We start from the raw sequence: 14,085 nt of genomic DNA, 5'->3' as shown, positions 1-14,085 counted from the left end.
ACTTCTGCATCATTAAGCTACATGCAGTCCTGGGTTTTGTTGGGGGCTTTGTGTGTGTGTGTGTGTGTGTGTTCTGTTTTGCCTTAGTGTGTATGTTCAGAGGGCAGGAGAGACATGCGTACTTGGACATGGATATGCAGAGGTGTGGATGGCAGAGGAAAACTTTTGGGAATTCTCCCACTTTGTTGAAACAGAGTCTCCAGGCTGACCCATGAGCTTGCAGGCAATTCTGTGTCTGCCTCCAAACTCGCTATAGGAATGCTGGGATTAGAGGTACATACCATCACCATCTGGCCTTTCACATGGTCTCTGGGGGTCAAACTCAGGTCATCAGACTTGCTCAGCAGCACTTTTAGCATGCTGAACCATCTCCCTGGTCTCCAGTTACTGTTTGGTTTGTTTGTTTGCTTTTTGTTTTGGTAAGGTCTTCCTTTGTAGTCCAGGCTAGCCTCAATTTTACAGTTCTCTGCTTCCTGAGTGCTGGGATCACATGTGCACCGCCACACTAGGGCCTTCGTCTATTTTCCCATCAGAGAATTCTCTTTTCCTTGAATCCTGCTACCCAGAATCTTCTCTCCCTCTCTCTCCCCCTCTCCCTGTCTCTCTCTTTCTTTCTCTCATTTATTTTGAGACAGGGCCTCTATAGTCCAGGCTTACTTAGAACTTGCTCTTCAGTGATGGCCTTGAACTCCTGACCCTCCTGCCTGGACCTCTGAAGTGCTGAGATCACAGGTATACACCATGGTGCCTGGACCTCTGAAGTGCTGAGATCACAGGTATACACCATGGTGCCTGGACCTCTGAAGTGCTGAGATCACAGGTATACACCGTGGTCCTGGACCTCTGAAGTGCTGAGATCACAGGTATACACCATGGTGCCTGGACCTCTGAAGTGCTGAGATCACAGGTATACACCGTGGTCCTGGACCTCTGAAGTGCTGAGATCACAGGTATACACCATGGTGCCTGGACCTCTGAAGTGCTGAGATCACAGGTATACACCGTGGTCCTGGACCTCTGAAGTGCTGAGATCACAGGTATACACCATGGTGCCTGGACCTCTGAAGTGCTGAGATCACAGGTATACACCGTGATCCTGGACCTCTGAAGTGCTGAGATCACAGGTATACACCATCATGCCTGGGATGCTGTATTCTATTGAACACTTGCTACTATTAGCTAATTTCTTATCATGTTTCTGCTCAAAAGTTTCTTAAAGATGAATAAAGATTCTATACAATAACTTTGTTCCTTTCAACTCTTCATCATTCAGATTCCACTGTTAAACTCTGAAATTCCTAAGCCACATTCGTACAGCTGTTGTGCTAGAATAGGGTAGGTTATAGCCCCCGGCTCTCAGGGGCTTAAAGTGATAAAGACTTAACTGGTCATGGTGGAGCATACCTTGAGAAGCAGAGACAAGAGAATCTAATTTATGTGTCAAGAGTGTGTGTGTGTGTGTGTGTGTATACGTGCATGGGTGTGCTCATGCGAGCATGTACAAATGCCAGAGCAGGCCCACAGGAGGGCTGCACATGTAGTTAGTGCTCTATCTTCCTTGTAAGTCCAAGTCTCACTGAGCCTGGAAGTCACTGGATTTTGTTTGTTTGATTGGTTGGTTTTGCTTTCCTTTTGGTTTGCTTTTGCTTTTCAAGACAGGTTTCTTTGTGTAGCTTTGGCTATCCTGGAATCACTCTGTAGACCAGGCTGGCCTCGAACTCACAGAGATTGGCCTGCCTGTACTGGAATTAAAGGCATGTGCCACCACCGCATGGTTTACTTGGTGAATTTTCATGAGCTAGCTAGCAAGCCTCCATGATCTTGACTCCACCCTCAACCCCTCCTGGAGGGTTACAGGCCAGCAGGACCCCTGCACACAACTGCGCAGCTTTCTTATGTGATAGAGCTTCTTCTGGCCTATAAACCCAGCAATGGCGCTTGTCTGAGGCCAGCCTGGTTTACAGAGGGAGTTCCAGGACAGCCAGGGCTATACAGAGAAATCCTTTCTTGAAAAACAAAAACAAAAAGAGAAAAAAAAAAAACAAACTGACCTCCTTGGCTTTGGTTTGGGATGCATGAAATCAGTGTTCTGACTGTTCTTCACTTGGGGAAGAGACAGTTGTTGTAAGTTTGTTCTGCAAAGTGAAGCTGGCCTGAGAGAGCTGGGTGAGGTGATACACAGGTACAAGCTATGTCTTATTTTATTTGTTATTTACAGGCTTTCTCTATGTAGCTTCGGAGCCTGTCCTGGAACTCGCCTTGTAGACTGGACTGGCCTCAAACTCACAGGGATCCACCTGCCTCTGCCTTCCGAGTGCTGGGATGACTGCCCAGCTCAAGCTATGTTTTAACCAACAGCCACCTCACAGAGAATAACGCAAAGTGTCAGTTTTTACCCAGAAGTCCTCTCTCCAACCCCTGTCATCACTCCTGTTTCAGTTTTGGGAAGGCTGGCCAGTTTGAAGATTTTAATTATTGATTCGCAATGAACACTGCCACCAGACATGCAGTGAAATAAGGGCAAATAGGGGCTGTTGGTAGGAAAGACTGTTTCCTTTAAACATCCCTCTCCGGGCAGGAGAGATATCTCAGTGGTTAAGAGCACTGGCTGCTCTTCCAGAGTACCCCGGTTCAATTCCCAGCACCCACATGGCAGCTCACAGCTGTCAACAACTTCAGTTCCAGGAGACCTGATACTTTCTCAGCAATGCACATAAAATAAAAGTTAAATAAATTTAAAAATCATGGTAATGCCAGAAGTAATGCCAACATTTAGGAGGCTGAAATAAGATTGGCATGGATTCTGCCCAGACTAAACTACATAGCAATAGCAAGACCCTGCCTCTACACCCTCCACTCCCCAGAAAAACCCACAGCAACAAATCTTCTGCCAAGATATCATAGTTGGTCTGTGCTTTAGGTTTCATAAAGCGCTCCAAAGCATGCTTTTGCAACTTGTGGTGGCTCTTGCCTTTAATCCTAGCACTCGGGAGGGAGAGGCAGGCGGATCTCGAGGTCAGCCTGGTCTACAGAGTGAGTTCCAGGACAGCCAGGGTTACACAGAGAAACCCTGTCTCAAAAAACCAAAACCAGAAAGAAAAAAAAACCATGCATTTGAAGATGTACCTGGCACACATACAGTATACTTTCAAACTGCAGTAAAGAGCACCTCATCCCTTCACAATTAATAACTTCCTTTAATTGGCATTATAAACACCTCAACTAATTTGCTTGCATCTCTCCTTGTTATTCAGGGAGGTTCGTTATTGGCCCGTGCTGGTTTAGGAGCCACCGGTGGGGAGTGTGATTATGCATTTTATGCATTGTCTAATCCCTAGACTGTCTGTGAGAGTATAAGCCTACTACTTCGGTCCAGAGGTTAATTATCAACTGAGCGGGATTATTTCACTCATCAGAAAGGAATATTCAAAAAGTAATCATCTTTGGGGTTGGAGAAATGGTTCAGCAGTTAAAAATAAATAACTCAAAGTATTTCGAAAGATCAACTACATTTAAGATGGATTTCTTGGTCCCCCGTTTGGTATCTGTAGGTTGAACCTGTTGCAATCAATTCATCACTGATAGCACACCCACCATTAATATGACCACAACGAAAGCATTTTCAATATTATTCTCACTTCAATATGAGAGTTCTCTAACTTGTTAATATTTAGGGCTGTGTGTGTGTGTGTTTTCAGTTGAGGCAGGGTCTTGCTATGGAAACTCTTACCTACTGCTTCAGAACCATGCCCACCTGCCTGCCTGATACCTCACTCCTCACCCTGATGGTCATGGACTCATCCTTAGAAAATAATCAAGAGTCCCCAATTAAATGCTTCCTTTTTTTTTTTGATTTTTATTTTTTGTTTTTTTTTTGTTTTTTTGTTTTTTTCTTTTGTTTTTCGAGACAGGGTTTCTCTGTGGTTTTGGAGCCTGTCCTGGAACTAGCTCTTGTAGACCAGGCTGGTCTCGAACTCACAGAGATCCGCCTGCCTTTTTTTTAGATCTTTAATACAGGGCTTATCTGTAGCTTTGGAGCCTGTAACTAGTTCTTGTAGACCAGGCTAGCCTCGAACTCACAGAGATTCGCCTGCCTCTGCCTCCCAAGTGCTGGGATTAAAGGCATGTGCCACCGCCACCCGGAAAATCCTTCCTTTTATAAATTATTTTGGTCATGGTGTCTCTTCACAGCAACAGAACAGTTGCTAAGATAATATTGGTCCTCTTAACTTTGTCCACACTCAAAGACCTGAAACCTGTGAACATGTTGGGTTTCAAAACAAACAGGATGAAGGCTGCTATCAGCTGACTTTAACATGGGAAATTTTCCATGGCCTGGGAGTCTCTAAATGGTGAAAAGGCAGGAGAGCTGAAAGCCAGAGAGATGGCATCGTGATGACGACTCAGCCTGGCAGTGCCAGCTTTGCAGAGAGCCAGGGACCACAGGATCACCTACAGAGGCTGCCTAGGTACCCACCGGGAACAGTCCTGCCCACGTTTGGGTTCTTGTCCAGCAAGACCTGCCTTGGAACCCGCAGCCTACAATCACGGCACGCAACCATAGACCTGTGTTTTGTTAACCACAGTTTGTGGTATTTTATTGAACAAATTGAAAACCGAGTTCCATATTGTTCTGACTTCTATACCTGCCATTTCTTCTCCTCCCACACGCTCTAACAACCTTTCCCCTCTGTAAGCCTGGGGCTCTCCACTGAGACGGAGGGCTTGCCCCTCAGGGACATTTGGCAATGTTTGGAGACGTTTTTGTATGACACACCACACTGGTGTTTTCCTCCCAAAGTCCAGTGAGTAGGAGCTGGTGGACACTGCCAAAGACCCGGAAATGCTTCTGCCCAGTGTTACAGTCCTGGAATCCGAGCACTTAGGAGGCCGAGGGAGGAGAAAGACCCCAAGTGCCAGGCCGGTCTGGGCTCCATAATGAGATCCTGTTTCATAAGAACAAGAAAAAGTGGCAAATATCGTAATGACCCCAACAAGTAGCTGTGCACACTAAAACTAATAACACTGTACAGGAAACCCTACTCTGTGTGTCTGCAGTCTCGTGTTACACACGGGGCTGGGAAGCAAGTGCTCACATGCGAAGACTCCCTGTACCCACTCCCCTTGCCTCCTGCTTCTTCTCTGATCTTCACTTATCTTTCTTTTTCTTCTTGGCCTTGGGATCCTCCTGCCTCCACCTCCAAGTGCTGTGATGGCCAGTGCTTCTCAGTGCTTCTTCTTCTTCCTCCTCCTCCTCCTCCTCCTCCTCCTCCCCCTCCTCGTCCTTCTACTCCTCCTCTTCTTTCTTCTCTCTTTTTTCTATCTCATACAGAAAACTGGAATGTCTTGTTCCCCCCCACCCCGCCCCCATAAGCCAAAGCTGAACATGAAGCCTATTCATCCCGATGCTCTGGAGTGGTGGGAGAGCATTGGCAGGTTAGGCAGCTGTTGGAATGACGTGTCCCCTGTGATACTGGGTCTTTGGCCAATTAAAGTAACTGTTTGGTTAATTTAGTGATGTCATCGCGTTGAAGTTCCCTTGGCTATTTTGTTTCCATACTGCAGATGTGTTAAAAATTTAAGTTCCAGTTTCAACTTTTATTTATGCTGAGTTCAGCCCTTTGTATAGGCTCATTATACACTGAGCACTAACAAGGGTGACACTTCTGGGCAGGCAGCCAGCATTCCGGGGTCAGCAGGAATGATTTCAGTTCAATTTATAAAGCAAAAGAAAGGGATCTGGTTGACCTATAAGGACCAATTTTGCAAGAATTAGCATTAACCATAATGGTGATTGTTCACAGCTTGCCTGTCTTCCTGAGAAAGCCTGAAAAAAGGGTGCTTTCCTCCCTGCAATGGAAGTATCATTCTTTTATCTTTCTAATTTTATTTTTTGTTTTTTTGTTTTTTCTAAACAGGGTTTCTCTGTGTAGTCCTGGCTGTCCTGGAACTTGCTCTGTAGACCAGGCTGGCCTTGAATTCCCTGAAATATGCCTGCCTCTGCCTCCCAAGTGATGGTGACATGTGCCACCAACACCAGCTTATTTTTAATTTTTTTAAAATAACATTTCTTGTGGGAAGGGTGTACTATGGGTTGCAACCGGAGCTCAGAAGACAACTTTCAGAAGTCCATTCGCTTTCCACTGCATGGGTCCTGGTGATCAAAGTTAGGCGGTCAACCTTGGTGGCAAACACCCTCCCCACTGAACCACCTCGCTGACCCAAAGCATCCATTTTTGCTCTCTTTTAAAAGTAAATTCTTGGGCCGGGCAGTGGTGGTGCATGCCTTTAATTCCAGCACTCGGGAGGCAGAGGCAGGCGAATCTTTGTGAGTTCGAGGCCAGCCTTGTCTACAAGAGCTAGTTCCAGGACTGGCACCAAAGCTACGGAGAAACCCTGTCTCGAAAATCAAAAAAAAAAAAAAAGAAAGAAAGAAAGAAAGAAAAAAAAAGTAAATTCTTTCAGGACATATTAGAAGACTTCTTAACTAACAGGTCTTTGTTTGTTTGTTTTGGTTTTGGTTTTTTGAGATATGGTTTCTCTGTTTAACAGAGAAACCTGGCTGTACTGGAACTTGCTTTGTAGACCAGGTGTCCACGAATTCACGGAAATGCACCAGCCTCTGCCTTCCAAGTGCTGGGATTAAAGGCGTGCTCCACCATTGCCAGGCAACCAACAGGTTTTGGTTTTTTTTTTTTAAGATTTATTTATTTATTATGTATACAACATTCTGCCTTGATGTATGCCCACACATCAGAGGAGGGTGCCAGATCTCAGTAGAGATGGTTGTGAGCCACCAAGTGGTTGCTGGGAATTGAACCCAGGACCTGTGGAAGAACAGCCAGTGCTCTTAACCTCTGAGCCATCTCTCCAGCTCTCTAGCCCCCAACTAACAGGTTTTTAAAAACATCTCTAGACAATAGGATAAGGGCTAGAAAATGTGGCGGTCACTCAGCAGGACCCCCTCCAGTTCACCTCTTTTCTCTTTGTTTCAGGCAACCTTAAAGATGCTTCAGTGTTCCAGGTTGATTCATACACAACGCAATGGTCTGAGTGAAGTTAGTGCTCCAAGAGGCTTGGCGCTTTCTCCACACACCAATTCATAAACCAGCTGTGGGCCTGGCTTCTCCTTTTCTTGTCTTACCTCAGTGACTCTGTGGCGCCTCTACTCGCTTACGATTGTGCTTTAGCTCATTGCCGAAAATTTAGTGGCCTAACACAGCACAAATCTATGAGGAGGCAGAGCCTGGTCTACCTAGTGAGTTCCAGGTTAGCCAAGGTTACTTAGTGATTTGTTTCAAAACAAAGCAGGAAGGAGAGTGTCTCCTAGACTTTATGGATATAAATGCATTCAGACCTGGATAGTGGGTTTTCTCCTCCCATGATGCATCTTGGCCAGCTGTTTTTTGTTTTGGTTAGGAATTGTCTTATATTTTCATACAATGTTTACATATTTTATTTTTAAAAGTTTAAAGATGTATTTGCTATTTTTATGTGTACGGATATTTTAACTCCATGTAGTCTGTGCACCACAGGCCAGCAGTATCAAAAGAGACCAGATGATGATGTTTGATATCCCAGAACTGGAAGGAGTTACAGAGGGTTGTGAACTGCTATGTAGGTTCTGAAAAATCAACCAGTAACCAGTGCTTTTAACCACTGAGCCATCTCTCCGGATTTTACTTTTTTTTTTTTTTCCTAGACAGGGTTTCTCTATATAGCTTTTGGAGCCTGTCATGGAACTCACTCTGCAGACTAGAGTGGCCTCAAACTCACAGAAACCTGCCTGCTTCTGCCTCCCAAGTGCTGGGATCAAAGGCGTGCATCACCACCACTGGGCCAGATTTTACTTTTAATTATATGTGAGTTGATGGGGAGGCTGTGTGCACATGAATGCAAGGGTCTGAGTTGGCCAGAAAATGATGTCTCACAATACAAAGAATTGGGCTCCTATCTGAAATATTTCACTGATCAACTCCACAGAGTATGAACCCAAAAACCAGAAAGAGGGCCAGGCGTGCCATTGCACGCCTTTAATCCCAACTTTTGGAAACTGAGGCAGGCGGATCCCTGCGAATCCGAGGCCAGCCTGGCCTTCTTTGATTTTGGTTTTTTTTTTTTTGTTCTACTTTTGAGACAAAACAAGGCAAAAACACACAAGCAAAACAAAACTAAGAAAGGAACTGGGTGCTGTGTAAAGTTTTCCTGAGGAGACAGGGAGAAATATCACTCACCTCAGAGAAAGTATCTCCAATAGACTGCAGAACTGATTCCACCCAAGTGTAGCTCCGTGAACCAATGAGTTTAACTGGGGTTGCTTGCATGAGCATGGATGAAGGGTTACCTCCACAGGCAGTGAATGGGAAATTAACCACTGAAGAAAAGTCTCCACTCCCTAGCAACCAATCTCATGTCATTGGGAAGTCTGGGACTTCATGAGCCCCAACCATGAGGGACTGTTATTCATGGGTGCAATCTTGGCAAATCTGATGTGGATAATCACAGTTGTTATGATTTTAAAATGACGATGGGGTCATGTTATACCTGGAGGACTGTGGTCACTGAGTGTGATACTTGGGAGGGAGAGGGAGGAGAATGTAGCATTTGAGGGCATCCTAAGCTATACAGTGAGACCCTGTGCTAAATAGATATAAATAACTAAATAGTACATAAGTGTGTATTTGTTTTATCATTGCTGTGGCAGAATGCCTGCAATAAACAACTTAATGGGAAGATTTATTTTAGTTCAGAGCTTTAGAGGGCTCAGTGCCGGATGCTTGGAAGCTGGTCATGGTGTCGAGAGCCCATGGAGGAGGAGGAGGTTGCTGATCACCTCATGGTACACAGGAAGCAGAGTGGAGAAGTGATCAAGGACCAGGACCAAAAAGAACCAGGCTGGCCTCGAACTCACAGAGACCTGCCTGCTTCAGCCTCCCAAGTGCTGGAATTAAAGGTGTGCACCAACACTGCTTTGCTGACTTAAACCTGTGTCTTAGCAGTTTTCTATGGTGGATACCCCTCAGCATTTCTGGAGACGGCAGTGAGAGTCCCAGAGACCAGGCCTGGAGACACCAGAGGCCTCAGAGCAGGAAAAAGTGTGGTGGCCAAGGAACTCCTGGCAGCCATGGGGGGGGGGGTGACACATGACAGGGACGATGACAGATGGACATTGTGCACAACCTGAGATGTTCCAGATCCCATATAATTGTTCACCTAATAATTCAGCTACCCTTGTCTAGATTAAATATACAGAATAACCCTGGAAACAAAAAAAGAAAATTTCAGGCCACATCACTTGACTTCGAGTCACCCTGGAATATACCTCTTCTCCCTGTGAAGAAGCGTGGGACCTCTGATTGTCTGATTTCTCCAGAGAAACAGGCGTGCACTATCGTGGATCTGAAAGATGCTTTCTTCAGCTTCCCATTGACAGAGGTGAGTCAACCCATCTTTGCTTTTAAATGGACAGACCCAGAGGGGCGTTACAGTGGGCAACACACCTGGACCAGGATTTAAAGACACTAAATGTTGATTCCCTGCCCCACTACCTCCTCCCAACTCTTACGTTTGGTATCCAGGCAACTTATTCTCAACAGATGGCAACATGCGCACTCCTGAGACATTTTCCTAGTCTATGTATGTATGCATACCTTCCTCCCCTTTCCAGAACTGTGGGCCATGGTTTATGTTCCAAGTGTTGTTTTCTCATATGTACCTAATGGTCTCTATTGAGTCAGAAAATTTCCCAGGATTTGGAGTTGTGGTTAGTAATTCCAGATAAGTGGTTTGAGAAGCATTAGCCCCCCCCCCCCCCCCCGTTGACTCTTAGGGGGAAAATATTCAAGAAAGAGCAGAATTTCTGGGGAAAATTACAGCTATTGCATGTGTGACTGACAAAGTAAAAGTTAGGGGGAAAAAAACTGCAGAAAGAATCAACAATATCATGAGAGAAAAGAGCCTGCAAACTGCAGGAGTTTTGCAAATTCCTACCCTGTCCCACGAACTATATTGGTGCTTTGTCAAGCGAGAGTCTGTTTCCACAGATGCCTCGCCCCACAGAAACCCACTGAACAACAGGTAGTCACATGCTAATCCGAGACTGGGCTGCATAGCTCCCGACATCCTGGGGAGGCTCTAATTATACTAATCTTACTTTTGGCTTCTACAGTCCCGCTTCTTGTTAACTGAAGATTGTCAACCCAGGATATGGTTTTTGTGCGTAGGAGCTCACCCTGAGAAAGGCTCAGTGCTACACTGGGATCCCGAACACTCAGTGGAGGTGCCGGTCAGTTAATAAAGACTTTGTATTTGCTTAAAACCATAGAAATGACCTTCATAGGCTTCTATATGAATGCTTGGTCATGAGGGAGTGGTGTTACTTGACTGGAGGCGTGGCCTTGCTGGGGAAAGTATGTTACTACTGAGTGTGGGCTTTGGGGTTTCAAATGCTTAAGCCAGGCCTGGTGGCTCTTTCTTCCTGCCTCCTGTGGATCTGGAGGTAGAGCTCTCTACTCCTCTAGCACCATGGCTGCCTATGTGCAACCATTCTTCCTGCCGGGACGACAACAGACTAAACCTCTGAATCTGTAAGCAAATTCCACACTTCCTCATAAGACTTACAGCGGTCATGGTGTCTCTTTACAGCAACAGCACATAACTAAGGCACTCATGTCTGAGCAATCTTCTCTGGTGGATACCTCACAGCCCAAAACTCCCCAGAATCTCCAAAAATAGCACCGCCATGAGGGAGAACAGCCATTCAGCACACGGGGCTGTAGGCCACGGAGCCACTGTGTGAGGCGAGGAGTGGGGAGGGCAGAATGTTCAGGGTGGGTCCTTACTTCTTCTTCTTCTTCTTTTTTTTTTTTTTTGGTTTTTCAAGACAGGGTTTCTCTCTAGTTTTGGAGCCTGTCCTGGAACTAGCTCTTGTAGACCAGGCTGGTCTCGAACTCACAGAGATCCGCCTGCCTTTGCCTCCCAAGTGCTGGGATTAAAGGCGTGCGCCACCACCGCCTGGCTTCTTACTTCTTCTTGATTCTTCACTTTCTCTGGGTCATCTGTTCTCCTTACTTCCTCCCTTGGGGAATGCTGCCTCTCAGAGAGGATGAGAATGCTCACCTGGAGAACTGCAGCCTCGGCCAGACAGTGGTGTTGCATGCCTTTACTCCCAGCACTTGGGAGACAAGGTAGATCTCTCTGAGTTTGAGGCCAGTCTATTACTGAGCAACCCTGTCTCAAAAAACCAAAAAAAAGTTTAACTGGATATAGTGGCACATGACTTTAATCCTAGCACTTGGGAAGCAGAGGCAAGAGGATCTCTGTGAGCTCAAGTCCAATCTGCTCTATATAGTGAATTCTAGGCCACTCAGGGCTACACAGTGAGACTTTGCTTAAAACAAAACAAAATAACAACCCCCACCCCCCCCCCATATCTTTTAAGGAATATTTAAAAACTGCTGTACTGTTTGAATAGCCGTGATTGTGGTATATTCTTTCCCGTACTCTGTCCAGAATATGAGCTTGATAATCCTTGTTTGGAGTAAGGTCTGTGTCCCCTCTTGTGTGTGTGTGTGTGTGTGTGTGTGTGTGTGTATGTGTGTGTGTGCGTGTGTGCGCTGTGATCGCCTTGTCCTAGCCAAGAGGTTTAGTCAGAAGAGCTGATGCAGCCTCTGATGAGCCTAGAATACCTGCCCTGAATCCTGAATGCTCTGATAGCTGTTTTACACTCCAAGGCCAAAATATGACCTGGAAGCCCTTGGTGGTGCACTCTGTCAAAGTCCTGTAACTACCAGAGGGAGGAGAGCAAGGTCGTGGGGGCAGGGCAGAGTCATTTTCAGGGCACTGGCTTCCAGAGGACCCAGGTTTGATCTCAGCACCTAAGTGGTGGCTTCCAACCTTCCGTGACTTCAGTTCCAAGTGATCTAACACCCTTTTCTGGCCTCTGCATGTGTTCCATGGTTGTGGTGCACACACCCAAGCAGGCAATACCCATACACTAATCAATCAATCAATCAACCAAAAAGCCTGCCTCTTTCCTCCAGAGTTCTTTATTTACTGTCAGGGTTGCTAAGGGTTGATATAAGGTAACCAAAATATCTGGATTATGTAGGGAAGAGCTGCTGGGGGAAGGGCAGCCTAGTTCCTGGGCTGGAGAAGTTTAAGATAGGGGCAGGGTGTGCCAGGCATACCCTGGATGAGGTAGGGACTGAGGGATGCTGGGAGAACCTGGCAGCCAGATCTACTTTGATATGGTGGTTTGCCATTTGTCCCAGGCTTGAGACCTAACACACACACACACACACACGCACGCACGCACGCACGCACACACACACACACACACACAGAGCTGTTTTCAGTTCACAGCAAAAACTTGGAAAGTACCAAGAGTTCCTATGTACCTTCGGTCCCCACCAAGACACAACTTGCCCACAGTCAACATCCTGCCCCACAGAGGCACGTGAATGCATCATTACCACCGAGGCTCTAGTTAACTTCTGACACTAGACAGCTATAGGTTTTTGACAGACACACACTCCCATGTATTCAGTGTAACAGTATCCTATGGAAGCGTCAATGACCTCTAAGTCCTTGGTGCTCAGTGATCATTTCTGTCCCCTACTTGTAGTTTTGCCATCCAGAACGCCATGTAGCTATAAAACAGTAGGTAGCCTTTTAAGAGCAGAAGCCACTCATGATTTTCTGTCTCTCTAGACGGCTTGCATTAACCACATTTTACTTGTGAGGTAGATGGGAGTCAATATCTCAAGGCAAAGGCAAGCTGTAATAGAAGCTGGGAAATTTGCATTGATGTCACTCGGGGATGATACAGCCCAGAGGCAAGGAAGAAGAGGACGTCCAGGTCGGAGCCCTTGCTGAGACGCGAGGCACGGCCCTAACAGGGCTGTACAGATTTAGGGAAGACCGTGGGGTTTTTTCATTGTTGAGGCAGGGCAATAGGGACTATTTTAAAAATAACACTCTGCTGGGGAGAAAAGACTGTGGGTGGCCCAAGGAGCAGACCATAGTTAGGAAGCTGTTGCAGCATCCCAGGCCATGCTCCACCCCCCGTGGGGGGGCAGTAGAGATATTTTGAGAGTAGACCAGCTCAGATTTGTTAAGAATTAAATAGAGTATAAAAAACGACTAGAGGGCATGTTAGAAACTTAAATTGATGACTTCAGGCTGGTTAGCCAGCATACCAAAAATTGCTACAGCGAGGGAACTTCTGTGTGGGGAGGTGGGAGAGTATTCACATGTAAACGTGTCTATTCTAGGACACGCTCCAACATTCTACAGCGAATCATTTCAGTGCAAACAGAAATGCTTGTTACAAGGGTCAAATCCACCACCTAAACTTTTCGTTTTACTGTCTATGTGTCGGGGCCGATGTCACCCCATCTTTTTTCTGCATCGCATTTGCATGGATACGTCAAAGCACACCTTCCTGGAGTCACTTCAGCATGCAGCCAATTTGTTTCTGTTTTTAGTCTGATAGAAAATTTACATGCAGTGTGAAATGCACCAATCTTTAGTATACGTTTGCTGAGTTGTGAGAATGTGTGCGTGTACCTGTGTATGGTCCTAAACTGAGAGGTCAAGGGTCCCGTAACCAAGCCGCTGCTGACCATGGGAATTCAAAGCTGAGGTCTTCCCTGGAAATGTGAAAATGTGAATGCGAGCATCGTTACAACACACATTTATTTAAGCGATGAGCTTGGATGGAAACATCTAAGGGGATAGCGGTAAAAGAAAGGGTCGGTGTCCCCGGAAGCTAGGCATTGAGGGAGACAGGCAGGTCAAGCTAGCCAAGCTCAGAGTCCTGGAAAGCTTGGCGGCTGTGAACCTTGTGGACGGCGGAGAAGACCGCAAAGGGGTAAGGGGAGAGAGCACCTTTAGCAGCGGGAGATCAGTAGGCAGGGGTGGGGATTGGGGATGGGGGGTGCCGCGAGAGGAGCCCGGGAGGGAAGAAGTGGAGTGGGCGCGGCCAGAGCCTGGAGGAAGGCGCGGCCAGGGCCTGGCGAAGGGGGAGAAGCCTGGAGAGTTGCTGCCGGAGAGGGCGGGGCCGACCGGGCTGAGAGCCAGGGG

The sequence above is a fragment of the Microtus pennsylvanicus genome, chromosome 10 (assembly GCF_037038515.1).
Source record: "Microtus pennsylvanicus isolate mMicPen1 chromosome 10, mMicPen1.hap1, whole genome shotgun sequence".
Taxonomy (NCBI): Eukaryota; Metazoa; Chordata; class Mammalia; order Rodentia; family Cricetidae; genus Microtus; species Microtus pennsylvanicus.
This window is presented reverse-complemented; position numbering follows the sequence as displayed.